Here is a 15,397-nt window from a genome sequence, read left to right as displayed (position 1 = left end):
GCCCTTCTGCATCTCTAACTATAGTCTGTAGTTTAAAATCCAGTTTATCTGATATGAGAATTGCTACCCCAGCTTTCTTTTGAGGTCCATTTGCGTGAAAGATGGTACTCCATCCCCTTACTCTCAGTCTGAATGCATCTTTGGGTTCGAAATGAGTCTCTTGTAAACAGCAAATAGATGGGTCATTTCTTTTTATCCAATCTGCAACCCTGTGGCGTTTAAGGAAGAATTTAAACCATTTACATTAAGACTGAGTACTGAGAGATATGCTTTTAATGATGCCATGTTGTCAGTAAAGTCTTTGTTTGTATTGGCTGTGACTTTTTTTTTTTTTTTTTTTAATGATTTTTTATTATATTATGTTAGTCACCATACAGTACATCCCCGGTTTCCGATGTAAGGCTCGATGATTCATTAGTTGCGTATAACACCCAGTGCACCATGCAATACGTGCCCTCCTTACTACCCATCACCGGTCTATCCCATTCCCCCACCCCCCTCCCCTCTGAAGTCCTCAGTTTGTTTCTCATAGTCCATAGTCTCTCATGTTTCATTCCCCCTTCTGATTACCCCCCCTTTCTTTATCCCTTTCTTCCCCTACTGATCATCCTAGTTCTTATGTTCCATAGATGAGAGAAATCATATGATAGTTGTCTTTCTCTGCTTGACTTATTTCACTTAGCATTATCTCCTCCAGTGCCGTCCATGTTGTAGCAAATGTTGAGAACTCGTTCTTTCTGATAGCTGAGTAATATTCCATTGTATATATGGACCACAACTTCTTAATCCAGTCATCTGTTGAAGGGCATCTCGGCTCCTTCCACGATTTAGCTATTGTGGACATTGCTGCTATGAACATTGGGGTGCATATGGCCCTTCTCTTCACTACGTCTGTATCCTTGGGGTAAATACCCAGTAGTGCAATGGCTGGATCATAGGGTAGCTCAATTTTTAACTTTTTAAGGGACCTCCACACTGTTTTCCAGAGTGGCTGTACCAACTTGCATTCCCACCAACAATGTAGGAGGGATCCCCTTTCTCCACATCCTCTCCAACAATTGTTGTTTCTTGCCTTGTCTATTTTTGCCATTCTAACTGGCGTAAGGTGGTATCTCAGTGTGGTTTTGATTTGAATTTCCTTGATGGCTAATGATTTTGAACATTTTTTCATGTGTCTGTTAGCCATTTGTATGTCTTCATTGGAAAAGTGTCTGTTCATATCTTCTGCCCATTTTTTGATTTGTTTATTTGTTTCTCGTGTATTGAGTTTGAGAAGTTCTTTGTAGATCTTGGATACCAGTCCTTTATCTGTAGTGTCATTTGCAAATATCTTCTCCCATTCCGTGGGCTGCCTCTTAGTTTTTCTGACTGTTTCCTTGGCTGTGCAGAAACTTTTAATCTTGATGAAGTCCCATAAATTCATTTTATCTTTTGTTTCTCTTGCCTTTGGGGATGTGTCATGAAAAAGGTTTCTTTGGCCGATGTCGTAGAGGTTGTTGCCTATGTTCTCCTCTAGAATTTTGATAGATTCCTGTCTCACATTGAGGTCTTTCATCCATTTGGAGTTTATTTTTGTGTATGGTGTGAGATAGTGGTCCAGTTTCATTCTTTTGCATGTAGCTGTCCAATTTTCCCAGCACCATTTATTGAAGAGACTGTCTTTTTCCCACCGGATTTTTTTTCCTGCTTTATCAAATATTAGTTGCCCAAAGAGCCGAGGGTCCATTTCTGGGCTCTCTATTCTGTTCCATTGGTCTATGTGTCTGTTTTTGTGCCAGTACCATGCTGTCTTTGTGATCACAGCTTTGTAGTACAGCTCGAAATCCGGCATTGTGATGCCCCCAGCTTTGTTTTTCCTTTTCAACAGTTCCTTGGAGATTCGGGGTCTTTTCTGTTTCCATACAAATTTAAGGACTGTTTGTTCCAGTTCTTTGAAAAATGTCCTTGGTATTTTGATCGGGATAGCATTGAAAGTGTAGATTGCTCTGGGTAGCATGGACATTTTAACTATGTTAATTCTTCCGATCCATGAGCATGGAATATCTTTCCATCTTTTTATGTCTTCCTCAATATCTTTCAAGAGTGATTTATAGTTTCTAGAATATAGGTCCTTTACGTCTCTGGTTAAGTTAATTCCAAGGTAACGTATGGTTTTTGGTGCTATTGTAAATGGGATGGATTCCCTAATTTCTCTTTCTTCGGTCTCGTTATTCGTGTATAGAAATGCAACTGATTTCTGAGCATTTATTTTGTATCCTGCCACGTTACTGAATTGCTCTATAACTTCTAATAATTTGGGAGTGGCTTCTTTTGGGTTTTCCATATAGAGTATCATGTCATCTGCAAAGAGAGACATTTTGACTTCTTCTTTGCCAATTTGAATACCTTTGATCCCTTTTTGTCGTCTGATTGCTGTTGCAAGGACTTCTAGTACTATGTTGAATAATAGTGGCGAGAGTGGGCATCCTTGTCGAGTTCCTGATCTTAAGGGAAAGGCTTCCAGCTTTTCTCCATTGAGAATAATATTTGCAGTAGGCTTTTCATAGATGGCTTTTATGAGATTGAGAAATGTACCTTCTATTCCTACACTCTGAAGGGTTTTAATCAGGAAAGCATGCTGTATTTTGTCAAATGCTTTTTCGGCATCGATTGAGAGGATCATATGGTTCCTGAGTCTTTTCTTGTTGATATGATGTATCACGCTGATTGATTTGCGAATATTGAACCACGCTTGCATCCCAGGTATGAATCCCACTTGATCGTGATGGATAATCCTTTTAATGTACTGTTGGATTCTATTAGCAAGTATCTTGTTGAGGATTTTGGCGTCCATATTCATTAGGGAAATCGGTCTGTAATTCTCCTTTTTGAGGGGGTCTTTGCCTGGTTTGGGGATCAAGGTAATATTGGCCTCATAGAATGTGTTTGGTAGCTTTCCTTCTGTTTCTATTTTTTGAAATAGCTTTAGGAGAATAGGTATTATTTCTTCTTTGAATGTTTGGTAGAATTCCCCAGGAAAACCGTCCGGGCCTGGAGTTTTGTTATTTGGAAGGTTGTTTATCACTGACTCAATTTCTTCATAATTAATTGGCCTGTTTAAGGAATCAATTTCTTCCGGTTTCAATCTTGGTAGTTTATAGGTTTCCAGGAAGGATTCCATCTCTTCCAGATTGCTTAGTTTATTGGCATATAGCTGTTGATAAAAATTTCTAATAATCCTTCCAATTTCAATGGTGCTCGTCGTGACCTCTCCTTTTTCATTCATAATTTTAATAATCTGGGTCCTTTCTCTTTTCTTTTGGATAAGTCTTGCCAGTGGTCTGTCAATTTTATTGATTCTCTCAAAGAACCAGCTTCTAGTCCTGTTGATCTGCTCTACTGTACGTCTGGTTTCTGCTTGATTGATTTCAGCTCTAATTTTGGTCAACTGCTTCCTCGTGCGTGGATTAGGCCTGTCCCTCTGTTGCTGTTCCAGCTTCTTGAGGTGAGAATATAAAAACTGCATTTTAGATTTTTCTATTCTTTTGAGTGTGGCTTGGATGGCTATGTATTTCCCCCTTAGGACTGCCTTTGCAGTATCCCATAGGTTTTGGACTGTTGTATTTTCATTCTCATTGGTCTCCATAAATTGTTTAATTTGATTTTTGATTTCCTGGTTTATCGAGTCATTCCTGAGCAGGATGGTTCTTAGTCTCCAAGTGTTTGAGTTTCTTCCAAATTTTTCCTTGTGGTTGAGTTCCAATTTCAGAGCGTTGTGGTCTGAGAATATGCAGGGGATAATTTCAATCTTTTGGTATCGGTTGAGACCTGTTTTGTGTCCCAGAACATGGTCTATTCTTGAGAATGTTCCATGGGCATTAGAATAGAATGAGTATTCTTTGGTTCTGGGGTGTAGTGTTCTATATATATCTATGAGGTCCAATTCATCGAGTATGGCATTCAAAGCCTTTGATTCTTTGCTTAGTTTTTGCCAGGGTGTTCTGTCTATTTCTGATAGTGGAGTGTTGAGGTCCCCTACTATTAATGTATTTTCATTTATATGTCTCTTTATTCTGGATAAGAGTTGGCTTGTGTATCTTGCTGCTCCCCTGTTGGGGGCATATATATTTATAATTGTCATATCCACTTGTTGAATACTTCCCTTAAGAATAATATAGTGCCCTTCTGCGTCTCTAACTATAGTCTGTAGTTTAAAATCCAATTTATCTGATATGAGAATTGCTACCCCAGCTTTCTTTTGAGGACCATTTGCGTGAAAGATGGTACTCCATCCCCTTACTCTCAGTCTGAATGCATCTTTGGGTTTGAAATGAGTCTCTTGTAGACAGCAAATGGATGGGTCATTTCTTTTTATCCAATCTGCAACCCTGTGGCGTTTATGGGATGGTTCAAACCATTTACATTAAGACTGATTACTGATAGATATGATTTTAATGTTGCCATGTTGCCAGTAAAGTCTTTTTTTGTATTGGCTGTGACTTTCTGTTCTGTATCACTTTTGGGGCCTTTTTACTTTTATAGAACCCCCCGTAATATCTCCTGTAGGGCTGGTTTCGTAGTTACAAAATTGGTTAGTGACTGGCGATTCTGAAATGTCTTTATTTCTCCATCAATTCTGAATGACAGTCTTGCTGGATAAAGGATCCTTGGCTGCATGTTTTTCTCTGAAAGAGCTTTAAATATGCTCCCCCAACCCTTTCTCTCATTCCAGGTCTGTGTAGACAGGTCTGACGTAATTCTGATGCTTTTGCCTTGGTACGTGAGAAATTTCTTTGCCCTGGCAGCTTTCAATACTGTATCCTTGCATCTAATATTTGCGAAATGCACTATGACGTGACGTGGCGTAGGTTTGTCGTGGTTGAGCTTGGGAGGGGTCCTCTCTGCCTCTTGGACACGAATGTTTGTTTCCCTCGCTAGATTAGGGAAGTTTTCAGCTACAATTTGTTCAAATATCTCTTCTAGACCTCTGTTTTTCTCCACCCCCTTGGGGATGCCGATGATTCTAACATTGGATCGTTTCATTGAGTCAGTAATCTCCCGTAACCTACATTCGTGGGCGTGGATTTTTTTAAGACCATCTTCTATTTTCATTTTTTCCTCTATTAACCCATCCTCCAATTCACTAACCCGTTCCTCTGCTTCTGCGACCCTGGCTGTCAGAGCCTCTAGTTTTGCCTGCATTTGGCTCATAGAATTTTTAATTTCTGTCAGATTCGCTCTCATTTCTGTCCTTAGGGATTCTATATTCTCAGTAACCTTTTCGTTTATACTTTTTTCAATTCTACTCATCATTTTGACCATCGTTACTCTGAATTCCATTTCTGATAATTTGGTTACATCCATATCCATTATTTCTGTGGCAGAGGCCACAGTCTCACTGTCTTTTCTTTGCTGGGGGGGGCTTCTCCTTCTTGTCATTCTGATGAAGAGAGGTTGCGGGGTTTCCAGAGCCCAAATTATTGACTGGGTCCCAGGCCGTGCCCCTTGTTTTATAGGGATCTTAGGGATGTGGGCTTTTTCTTTAAAGATTTTATTTATTTATGTGGCAGCCAACCAGCGAGAGAGGGAACAGAAGCAGGGGAGTGGGAGAGGAGGAAGCAGGCTCCCAGCGGAGGAGCCCGATGAGGGACTCCTTTCCGGAACGCCGGGATCACGCCCTAAGCCGAAGGCAGGCGCTCAATGACTGCGCCACCCAGGCGCCCGGGTTGTGGGCTTCTTGATTTTTCAGCCTGCCTTCTGGGGGAGGGGCCTGCCGCGCCGATACTCAGGCAGCCCTGTTTGGGTAGAGTCTCCGTGTCCCCTGCGAGGGGGGATGGGGATGGGCACTCCCTGAGCCGGTATTTCCAGGCTTTTGTTCTCTGGCGGCTTTCCCTGGCGGTTTGCTGTGCCTCTTCTGAGAGTCAGAGCAGCAGCGGCCAAATTTCAGCCTCTGTCACAGAACAGAGGGATTGCGGCCCATTCTCTACGAATGTTCTGGCCACTTTAACTCTGTTACTGTTGGTGCTGCTCAACCCTGCAGCGTCCCGGGATGTGCGCCCCACACCCGGCGTCCCAGCCCTCACTTCCAGGGCTGGCGCGTCTCTGTCCTTTGTGTTTCTAATGCCGCCAGCCGCCAGCCGCCCCGCGCACGCTCCCGGATCTCCCGGTCTCAGTCTGGATCCAGTGAGCGCACCGGGATTCCGGGGTTCCGCGAGATGCCTGGTGGCGCGCGCACCCGGCTCACGGTCTCAGTCTGCTGTTTTGCGGGTGCCGACCGTGAGCCCCGCCCGCTCTCCCGTGCAAGTGGCTACCGCTTCCCGGCACCCGAACGCGGCGGCTCCCTCCCCCTTCCGTTTATCTTCCGATATCTGTGCACGGTTTCATGGCTCCCCGCTTCGTACCTCAATACTCAGCACTGGAGATGTTCATTTGTAGAGATCCAGATGCGTCTTCCTGCGTCTCAGGCTGGTTCCGTGGTTGTTTAGGCTGGTCTGGTACCTATCCAGCTCGACTCGGAGGACCGGCTGAAAACGGTGTCTCCTACTCCTCCTCCATCTTAACTCCTCCTGGCTGTGACTTTCTGTTCTGTATCACTCTTGGGGCCTTTTTACTTTTATAGAACCCCCCGTAATACCTCCTGTAGGGCTGGTTTCGTGGTTACGAAATTGGTTAGTGACTGTCTATTCTGAAATGTCTTTATTTCTCCATCAATTCTGAATGACAGCCTTGCTGGATAAAGGATCCTTGGCTGCATGTTTTTCTCTGAAAGAGCTTTAAAAATGCTCCCCCAACCCTTCCTCTCATTCCAGGTCTGTGTAGACAGGTCTGACGTAATTCTGATGCCTTTGCCTTGGTACGTGAGAAATTTCTTTGCCCTGGCTGCTTTCAATACTGTATCCTTGGATCTAATATTTGCGAAATGCACTATGACGTGACGTGGCGTAGGTTTGTCGTGGTTGAGATTGGGAGGGGTCCTCTCTGCCTCTTGGACACGAATGTTTGTTTCCCTCGCTAGATTAGGGAAGTTTTCAGCTACAATTTGTTCAAATATCTCTTCTAGACCACTGTTTTTCTCCATCCCCTCGGGGATGCCAATGATTCTAACATTGGATCGTTTCATTGAGTCAGTAATCTCCCGTAGCCAACATTCGTGGGCGTGGATTTTTTTAAGACCATCTTCTATTTTCATTTTTTCCTCTGTTAACCCATCCTCCAAGTCACTAACCCTTTCCTCTGCTTCTCCCATTGACTTTAAACGAGTAAGCTGGGGCAAGAGAGAGGGAGGCGAAGTTATCTCACAGAGCATCGAGTTAGAGCAAATTTCTGGTGTATTGAAATGGAAGAAACATCCCAAATCTCATCTAAGTGGGTTGTGTACTGGGCAGCACGAGTCCCTGGGCCCAAGCTTGTGTATGTGTTTTGCATTCCTTGAACAAGGTGGATATTCATTTCTCTCTCCCAGAGCTGTGGGGAACAGTGAAGTGCTGGAAGCTTGGTGAGGTCTCCCTGGGGCCCAGCTGGTGGGAGGACCTTGCTCCAGTCCCTTCTCTCCAGCCTCGTGATGTATTTCGGTTGCTAACACTTGCGGAGCACACTCTCTGCTCTTCTTAGTGTCCCCCCAGAGTGAGATGACCCCAAATCCTCTAACAGGAGGAGAAACCCAGTCATGTGGGCGCAGCACCAGGGGAGCGTCAACCCGCTTCAGCACAACTGAACGGAGCCGAGTGCCCACCTCCCGAATGGCCTGTAGACCGCGCCTGGCCACAGGCGGTGCAGCCGGACGAAGCAAAGTGTTCCTCCTGAAGGAGCCTCAAGCGCAGGTGTAGGTTGAGCATCAGCACAAACAGTTCCCCCAGGGTCATGGCACTAAGCTTTACCCTTTGTATATTCTAGGGTGCTGGCGAGGGTTGAATCGGCACCCCAGCCAGGCTAAGCACTTTTAGTCCCAGTGGCGACAGGTAAGGGCGCACTTGGTGGGTAGAGCGTTGGGCAGCACCAAGTGCGGGGCCTTCCGCTGCATAGTTCCCTCCCCCCCTCGCTGCTCTGTCCCTAAGGCCACCGTGGAAATCAGGTCTTCAAAACGGGGGGACTCTGAAGCCTGCGGGAGAGCCGCTGCTCGGGCAGCTCCAGGCGGTGTGGCCCGCTTGCCCTTCCTGCTGCTCAAGTCAGAAGCGGTCTTGGGTTGGAGTCGTGGACCTGACCTCTTGCTGCCACAGTGGGCCTGGCCTTGGAGATCCAGTGTCTCCGTCTGCAGCTGGGGTCGTGTTCCAGAGTCCCTGCAAGGTGAGCTGCCGGCCTTCAAAGCCCTTTGGTATTTTGGCTTAAGCTGCCATCCCGTTGGAGGCACTTACAGATTCAAGTAACAGCTGCAGCGCTTCGCAGCTTTCTCATCTCACATTTCTGGGTGGATTTCTTTCTGCAGATAATGTTCTATGAATCACCTTTGAAATGAGAATTTATCAGCTGAGGGACTGTTCTCTTTGAATTGTCAGAATAAGAATAATAAAAATAACTCCCTGAGGTGTGATTTCCTAGGCCCACCACAAAGACGGGCAGGAACGCCCACATCCCTGGGACTGTGCTGTCTTTTTAAAATTTTTTATTTAAATATTTTTTGATTTGAGTATCGACACACAATGTTACATTAGTTTCAAGTGTACAACATAGCGATTTGCTAAGTCTCTACGTTATGCTGTGCTCACTGCAAATGTAGTTACCATCTGTCCCCATGCAACGTGGTCAAAATACCATTGCCTCTATTCCCTGTGCTGTACCTTTCATCCCTGTGACTCATTCATTCTCTAACTGGAAGCCTGTACCTCCGACTCCTCTTCACCCATTTCACCTATCCCCCCAGTCCCCTTCCCTCTGGCAACCATCAGTTTGTTTTCAGTATTTATAGATCTGATTCTGCTTTTTGTTTATTTATTTATTTATTTAGATTCCACATATGCTATTTGTCTTTCTCAGTCTGACTTATTTCATTTAGCATAATGCCCTGTAGGTTCATCCATGTTGTCACAAATGGCAAGATCCCGTCATTTTTTATGACGGTGCAATAGTCCATTTTGTGTGTGTGTGTGTGTCTGTGTGTGTGCGTGCGCGTGTCTGTGCGTGTGTGTGTGTACATCACATCTTCCGTATCCATTTGTTGATTGGTGTGTGTGTGTGTGTGTGTGTGTGTGTGTATACATACACCACATCTTCCTTATCCATTTGTTGATTGCCGGATATGTAGTTTGCTTCCATATTTTGGCTCTTGTAAATTGTGCTACAGTTAACATAGGGGTGCAGATGTCATTTTGAATTTGTGTTTTGCTTTCTTTGGGTAAATGCCTAGTATTGGATTATTGGATCATATGATATTTCCATGTTTAATATTTTGAGGAACCTCCATACTGTTTCCCACAGTGGCTGCACCAGTTTACATTTGCACCAAGAGTGCACGAGAGTTCCTTTTCCTCCATATCTGACCAACACTTGTTATTTCTTGTCTTTTTGATTTTAGCCATTCTGACATGTGTGAAGTAGTATCTCATTGTGGTTTTGTTTTTTTTTTTTTAAGATTTTTTTTTTTTTTTTTATTTGACAGAGATAGAGACAGCCAGCGAGAGAGGGAACACAAGCAGGGGGAGTGGGAGAGGAAGAGCAGGCTCCCAGCAGAGGAGCCTGATGTGGGGCTCGATCCCACAACGCCGGGATCACGCCCTGAGCCGAAGGCAGGCGCTTAACCGCTGTGCCACCCAGGCGCCCCATCATTGTGGTTTTGATTCGCATTTCCCTAATGACTAGTGATGTCAAACATCTCTTTATGTGTCTCTTGGCCGCCTGTATGTCTTTGTTGGAAAAATGTCTATTCAGTTTCTCTGCCCATTTTTCAGTCAGATTGTGTTTTTGGTGTTGAGCTGTATAAGCTCCTTATATATTTTGGATATTAACCCTTTATTGGACATATCACTTGCAAATATCTTTTCCCATTCAGTAGGTTGCCTTTTTGTTTTGTTGGTCGGTTTCTTTGCTGTGCAACAAAATGAATACCCAGAAATTGGTAGCTTTTCTATACACTAATAATGAAGTAGGAGAAAAAGAAATAAAAAAAAAAAAAGATTCCACTTATAAATCAAAAAGAATAAAATACCTAGGAATAAACCTAACCAAGGAAGTGAAATACCTATACTCTGAAAACTATAAAACACTGATGGAAGAAATTGAAGGTGACACAAACAAATGGATAAATATTCCAGGCTCATGGATTGGGTGAATCAATATTGTTAATATGTCCACACTATCCAGTGCAACCTACAGATTCAATACAATCCTCATCAAAATGCCAACAGCATTTTTCACAGAACTTAGAACAAATAATACTAAAATTTTATGTACCACAAAAACCCCCAAATAGCCAAATGGTCTTGAGAATGAACAACAAAGCTGGAGGTATCACAATCCCAGATTTCAAGATATGCTACAAAGCTGTAGTAATCAAAACAGTATGGTGCTGGCACAAAAGTAGACGCATAGATCAATGGCATCAAGCAGAGAGCCCAGAAATAAACCCGTGTTTATGTGGTCAATTAATCTTTGGCAAAGGAGGGAAGACTATACAAGGAGGAAAAGATAGTCTGTTCAATAAACGATGCTGGAAAAACTGGACAGCAATCTGCAAAAGAATGAAACTGGACCACTTTCTTACACTATATACAGAAATTAAAACTCAGAATGAAGCATGGAAGTTTACATCAAAAACTAGGGAAATAAAAAAATAAAAAAAAATAAGGAGGGCACAAAAAAACCAAACCAAACCAAAACAAAAACCTCACAATGGATTAAAGACCTACATGTGAGACCTGAAACCACAAAAATCCTAGACGATCACACAGGCAATATTTTCTCTGACATTGGCTGTGGCAACGTTTTTCTAGATATGTCTCCTACAGCAAGGGAAACAAGAGTAAAAATAAACTGTTGGGATCATGCTTTATTTCTTTTTCCTCAGAGAATAACACAGCGGTTCTCACTTGGCTTCTTCCATGTCTCTACTGAGCAGCCGACTGGTCCCACTATACTCCTGGCTCTGCCACTTCCTGCTGATTATGTCTCTGTGAGTCTTAGTTTCATCATCTGTAAAGTGGGTATAATAGTTCAGGGTTGCTGACACTTTGAGTGTCCATGTGTTAAAGTACTTCATTGATTTATAAATGCTGTACAAAGGAACATTACTTTTCTGCTAGGAAGCCTGTGAACGAAGAGACCATTTGGCCCTCTCCGGACTCACTGCCTGGCAGTGGGGAAATAAGTCTTGATCATGCTGCCATTTTAAAACATTTTAAATGAAGACCATTTCTCTCTCTTCCTCTTGGCTCTCTCCCTCCTGGCCACTTTTGTCCAGGAGATAATGAAGATTAGTTTTCATTTCTTTTGCTCTTTCCTGGTTGTCCAGCCTTACTGTTTAGAGAGGCTCTCAGTTCTTTTCCCTTGAATTTTTGCTTTTTACCATTGTGTTTACAGTAAGAGTCAACTGCAGGTAATGCTTGGTGGTTAACCAGTGAAAGTATTAGAAAGCCGAACAGCTCTAGTCTTCTGACCCACAGAGACTAAGGTCAAGGATTTTTTTCCCCCACTGGAGGAGGTCATCAACCAGGAGGACGATGAACCACAGAGGGTGGGCTGAGCTCAGGGCCACTGTGGGCAGCTGGTAAACTCACTGTCTGAGAAGGCTCTGCAGTCCGCATTCGGCTCTGCCCCTACTTACTGAGTCTCTCTTTACGTCCCGCAGGGCTGGATTGTGTTCCCAGGCCTACAGGGAAGTTAATATCTGTTCAGTGGTTTGTTTAAAAGTTTGAATCTGATTGTGAGATTCAAGCCAGTAGTGGCTTTTGGGGAGGAGAGGTGAAAGTTATCCAAATATTGTGACATGGGCAGCCTTTCTGTTGATTTTAAAGAACTTTGTACAGTTTTCTGAGGCTCTTGGCAGCTTGGTGCTGGCCTGATTGTTGGTGTAATATGAGGCTGCCACACACGTGGCCACATAGTACTTAGAAGTGTGGTTCATCGACTGTGAGCCCGGACACCCATGTTCTAGATTTTCTTGCCAACCAACCGTCTTGAGGGAATGATTGGCTCATCGATGTAACATCTCTCCCTGACCCTTCCTATTCCAGCTACTTCTTATTGAAAATTATTATGTGACAACTCTTGGTGTCCCTATGGAGAAGACAGAGGGATGCATTGTATGAAACTTGCTTTCGTACTTGGCCTTTTGGCTGGCTGTCTCAGGAGGGTTGCTGGTGCACAAAATGATCTCCTCTGTCAAGGGTGGAAGAGAAAAAAGGAGCAGCTTCTAGCTATTTACAGGATGTCACATTATTAGAAGAAGAACTGGTGCAAGACAGAGAAGACTCTCAGGAAATCCAGCAAGCCAAGAGCATTGTGCGGTGTGGACATGAGGGGAAATGGAAGTCCCACTGTTTAGGTAAAATCGAAGACTTTGAATAATCACAGATTTACCAAAATTTGCAAAAAAAATTATGCAGGGAAGTTCCATGTACCTGTCACCCCTGTACCATCTTGCCTAACTGTAGCATGGTGACAAAACTAGGAAATGAAGCATAGAGCTTTTGAAACACGGGTCACATTGAAAGAATGAAATCATAGCACTATTGCAAAGATGGTGTTGACAATTTTTTGAGCCCTACTATGTGCCAGTCAATATACAGGGCAGCTGGAGTGTAAAAAAATCAGTCTTGGGTCCTCCCCTGAGGGAGTTACAGAATGACCAGGGAGACTGACATTAAATTAAAAATTATGCAGATAATTCATTTTTAGAAAGGATTTATTTATTTATTAGAGCAGGAGGAAGAGGCAGAGGGAGAGGGAGAAGCAGGCTCCCCACTGAGTAGAGAGCCGGATGTGGGATTTGATCCCAGCGCCCTGGGATCATGACCTGAGCCGAAGGCAGACGCTTCACCGACTGAGCCAAGATTTACCTATGATACTGAAGTAGCTACAGCTTTAAAGGTTGCTCCTGTGTACATTTATAATTGTGTCCTTTCTGGGCTTATTTTTGTCACATTTCCTCCTTTTTTTTTCTTTTTTTTCCTGGTCTGTGGAAGCCAAGTATGTCCTGGAGTGAATGGGCACTGACAATTGTGCCCACAAATGGCACTTCATGAGGATTTTTTTTAAAAAAGATTTTATTTATTCATTTGACAGAGATAGAGACAGCAGCGAGAGAGGGAACACAAGCAGGGGGAGTGGGAGAGGAAGAAGCAGGCTCACAGCGGAGGAGCCCGATGTGGGGCTCGATCCCAGAATGCTGGGATCATGCCCTGAGCCAAGGGCAGATGCTTAATGACTGAGCCATCCAGGCGCCCCTATGAGGATGTTTTTAATGGAAGTCAGCAGTTTGCCTGCAGAACGGGAGTCAGAACTTAGAGGGTCAGCTAGTGGGAGTGAGAGAGGACCAAAACGGACTTCTGCCAAGGGGGAGAATTCTAGAATGTTAGACATGTTTGACAAGACCCCAGAACATCTTGATGGTAAAGTGTGCTGCCTCTGGCTTCCGAGGGCCACTTTGGCAAGCCACACAGAGAGTTCAAATGTACAAGGTTCACTCATGTGGTTCATAGTCATGACTTACTTTGGGACACTTATGGTTTAAGTGAAGAGAAGGACAATTAGATTTATGTTCTCTGTTAAAGCCAAGAAGTGGTATCTGGGCAACTCAAGCTGAATGCACACAAGAGAGTGACCCTCCCCACCTACTTGGTAAACGTGGTACAGGTGGCAGAAATAATACCTGGATAAATACCCCTGGTCACTTAGGACATTTTCTTTATATCAACATTTGCTGTAGGAGGTTCTCGTGTCTCCTGGCATTTGCCAAGCAAACAGAGTGCTTCAGACAAGAAATGGGAAACAAAGGTTTGCCAGAAATGGTCAGGAGTAATGGGCCTTAGCAGTGGTGTTTGCAAGGGGGTTTCTCCTCTGATGTCAGCTCTAGTTTTTGTTAGATGCAGTCCTGAATTAGGATACCAGGAGGCACGTGACGGGTAGAAGTGCTGACTTTCCATCTGTTCAAGTGGAGTGTCTTTTGTAAGTTTTCATTCCTCATTCTGTGTTCTGCATCGCTGAGCCTTTCAAAATGCACTCTTGATACAGAAGTGAGATCTCCACTTCAATCTCTGTATTTGGCCACCTGAAAATTCCAGTAATTGGCCTCTATCATTGAATAAGTGGGGGAGGGGAAGGCCCCATGAAATCCATTGCCCCAACCTAACTTTTCACTCCCCCCCATCTGTGGAGAAATTGCAGGTCTGTTGATGATCCTCCTGACGTTAGTCTTTTTGTTAAATTTCATCTTAATTATAATTTTTAAGAGTGATTTCTACCCCCAGAATGCTGGAGTCGAGTTTGGGAGAATTTGTTATGGTTAAAGAATGCTGGTGAGTGGATGGCTATGCTGTTGTGCCCGGAAGCCTCATGTACTGGTCCTTGCAGGCAGATGCTGCTCCAGTTCCGGTGCAGGGCCCAGTCACCCTGTATTCCATACGGCCTGGCATTGTGCCCCACACATATTAGCTCTCAGTGCACGCTGCCTGCTTTGCTGTTGCAAACTTATAGCCAGATGGTATGGGGCTTAACAGCTGGGCATTGGAGAAGATACATGATTTTGAATCCTGCTCCTGCCCCTTATTCTCTGAGTCTTTGCGTAAACCACTCAACCAGTCTGAGACCCAGTTTCCTCATGTGTGAAATGGGGATAATAAGACCCACCATATAGAGCTGTGAAAATGAAATGAGACAGTGTCTCACACTTGGTGTAGAACCTGGGGATTGCCTGTTTCCCGTTAGAGTGTAAGCCCCATGGGGGCAAGGACATATCTGTTCCCTTCTATAGCCCCATGCCTGGCATATCGTAGGTGCTCAATAAATTATTTGTTAGATTAATGAAAATGTGTTATGGATTTTCTGTGATATTACTGCAAAGAGAAAGAGAAGTTTAAAGATTTGAGGAATGGTGATATGAGACAATGATATTGGAAACAAAATAAAATAATTGGAGAAAGGTGTTTTTTTTAATCAACATGAGTTATCTATCCATGTGTATCTTAGTATTGGTCATTAATTTCACTTTTAAAAAATGTGTATATATATATGTATGTATATATATGTATATACATACATATATATATATATTGTTTTTTAGAGAGAGAGTGGGTGGAGGGGCAGAGGGAGAGAAACTTCAAGCAGTATCCCAGCTGAGCCAGGAGTCCATGTGGGGGAGGGGCTCAATGGAGATCATGACCTGAGCCAAAACCGAGAGTCAGACCCTTAACCCATTAATTTCACTTTAAAATACATTTATTATTTTAGTTGAGAAGTTATCATTTATTTTTATAGATGGTGTTTTTCAGGA

At 43.6% G+C, this 15,397-nt stretch overlaps 1 protein-coding gene across 12 annotated transcripts in view; it reads left to right on the top strand.

The window, feature by feature from the left end:
• Positions 1-15,397, top strand: part of SETD4 (SET domain containing 4) — a 184,343-nt gene that overhangs the window by 71,007 nt on the left and 97,939 nt on the right. For 2 of the 12 annotated variants that reach the window (XR_008957326.1, XR_006411588.3), the window contains one exon: positions 10,976-11,080. The exons of 9 other annotated variants lie outside the window; for them this stretch is intronic. The gene's annotated coding sequence lies outside the window, so the exon portion shown is untranslated. Of the gene's footprint in view, positions 1-7,629; positions 11,081-15,397 lie in introns of all 12 variants that reach the window. One more of the 12 variants, XR_008957328.1, reaches the window with a different exon arrangement.

This window comes from Ursus arctos, unplaced genomic scaffold (assembly GCF_023065955.2).
Source record: "Ursus arctos isolate Adak ecotype North America unplaced genomic scaffold, UrsArc2.0 scaffold_4, whole genome shotgun sequence".
Classification (NCBI taxonomy): domain Eukaryota; kingdom Metazoa; phylum Chordata; class Mammalia; order Carnivora; family Ursidae; genus Ursus; species Ursus arctos.
Note: the sequence above shows the minus strand (reverse complement) of the source record. Positions and strands in the feature narration are given on the sequence as shown.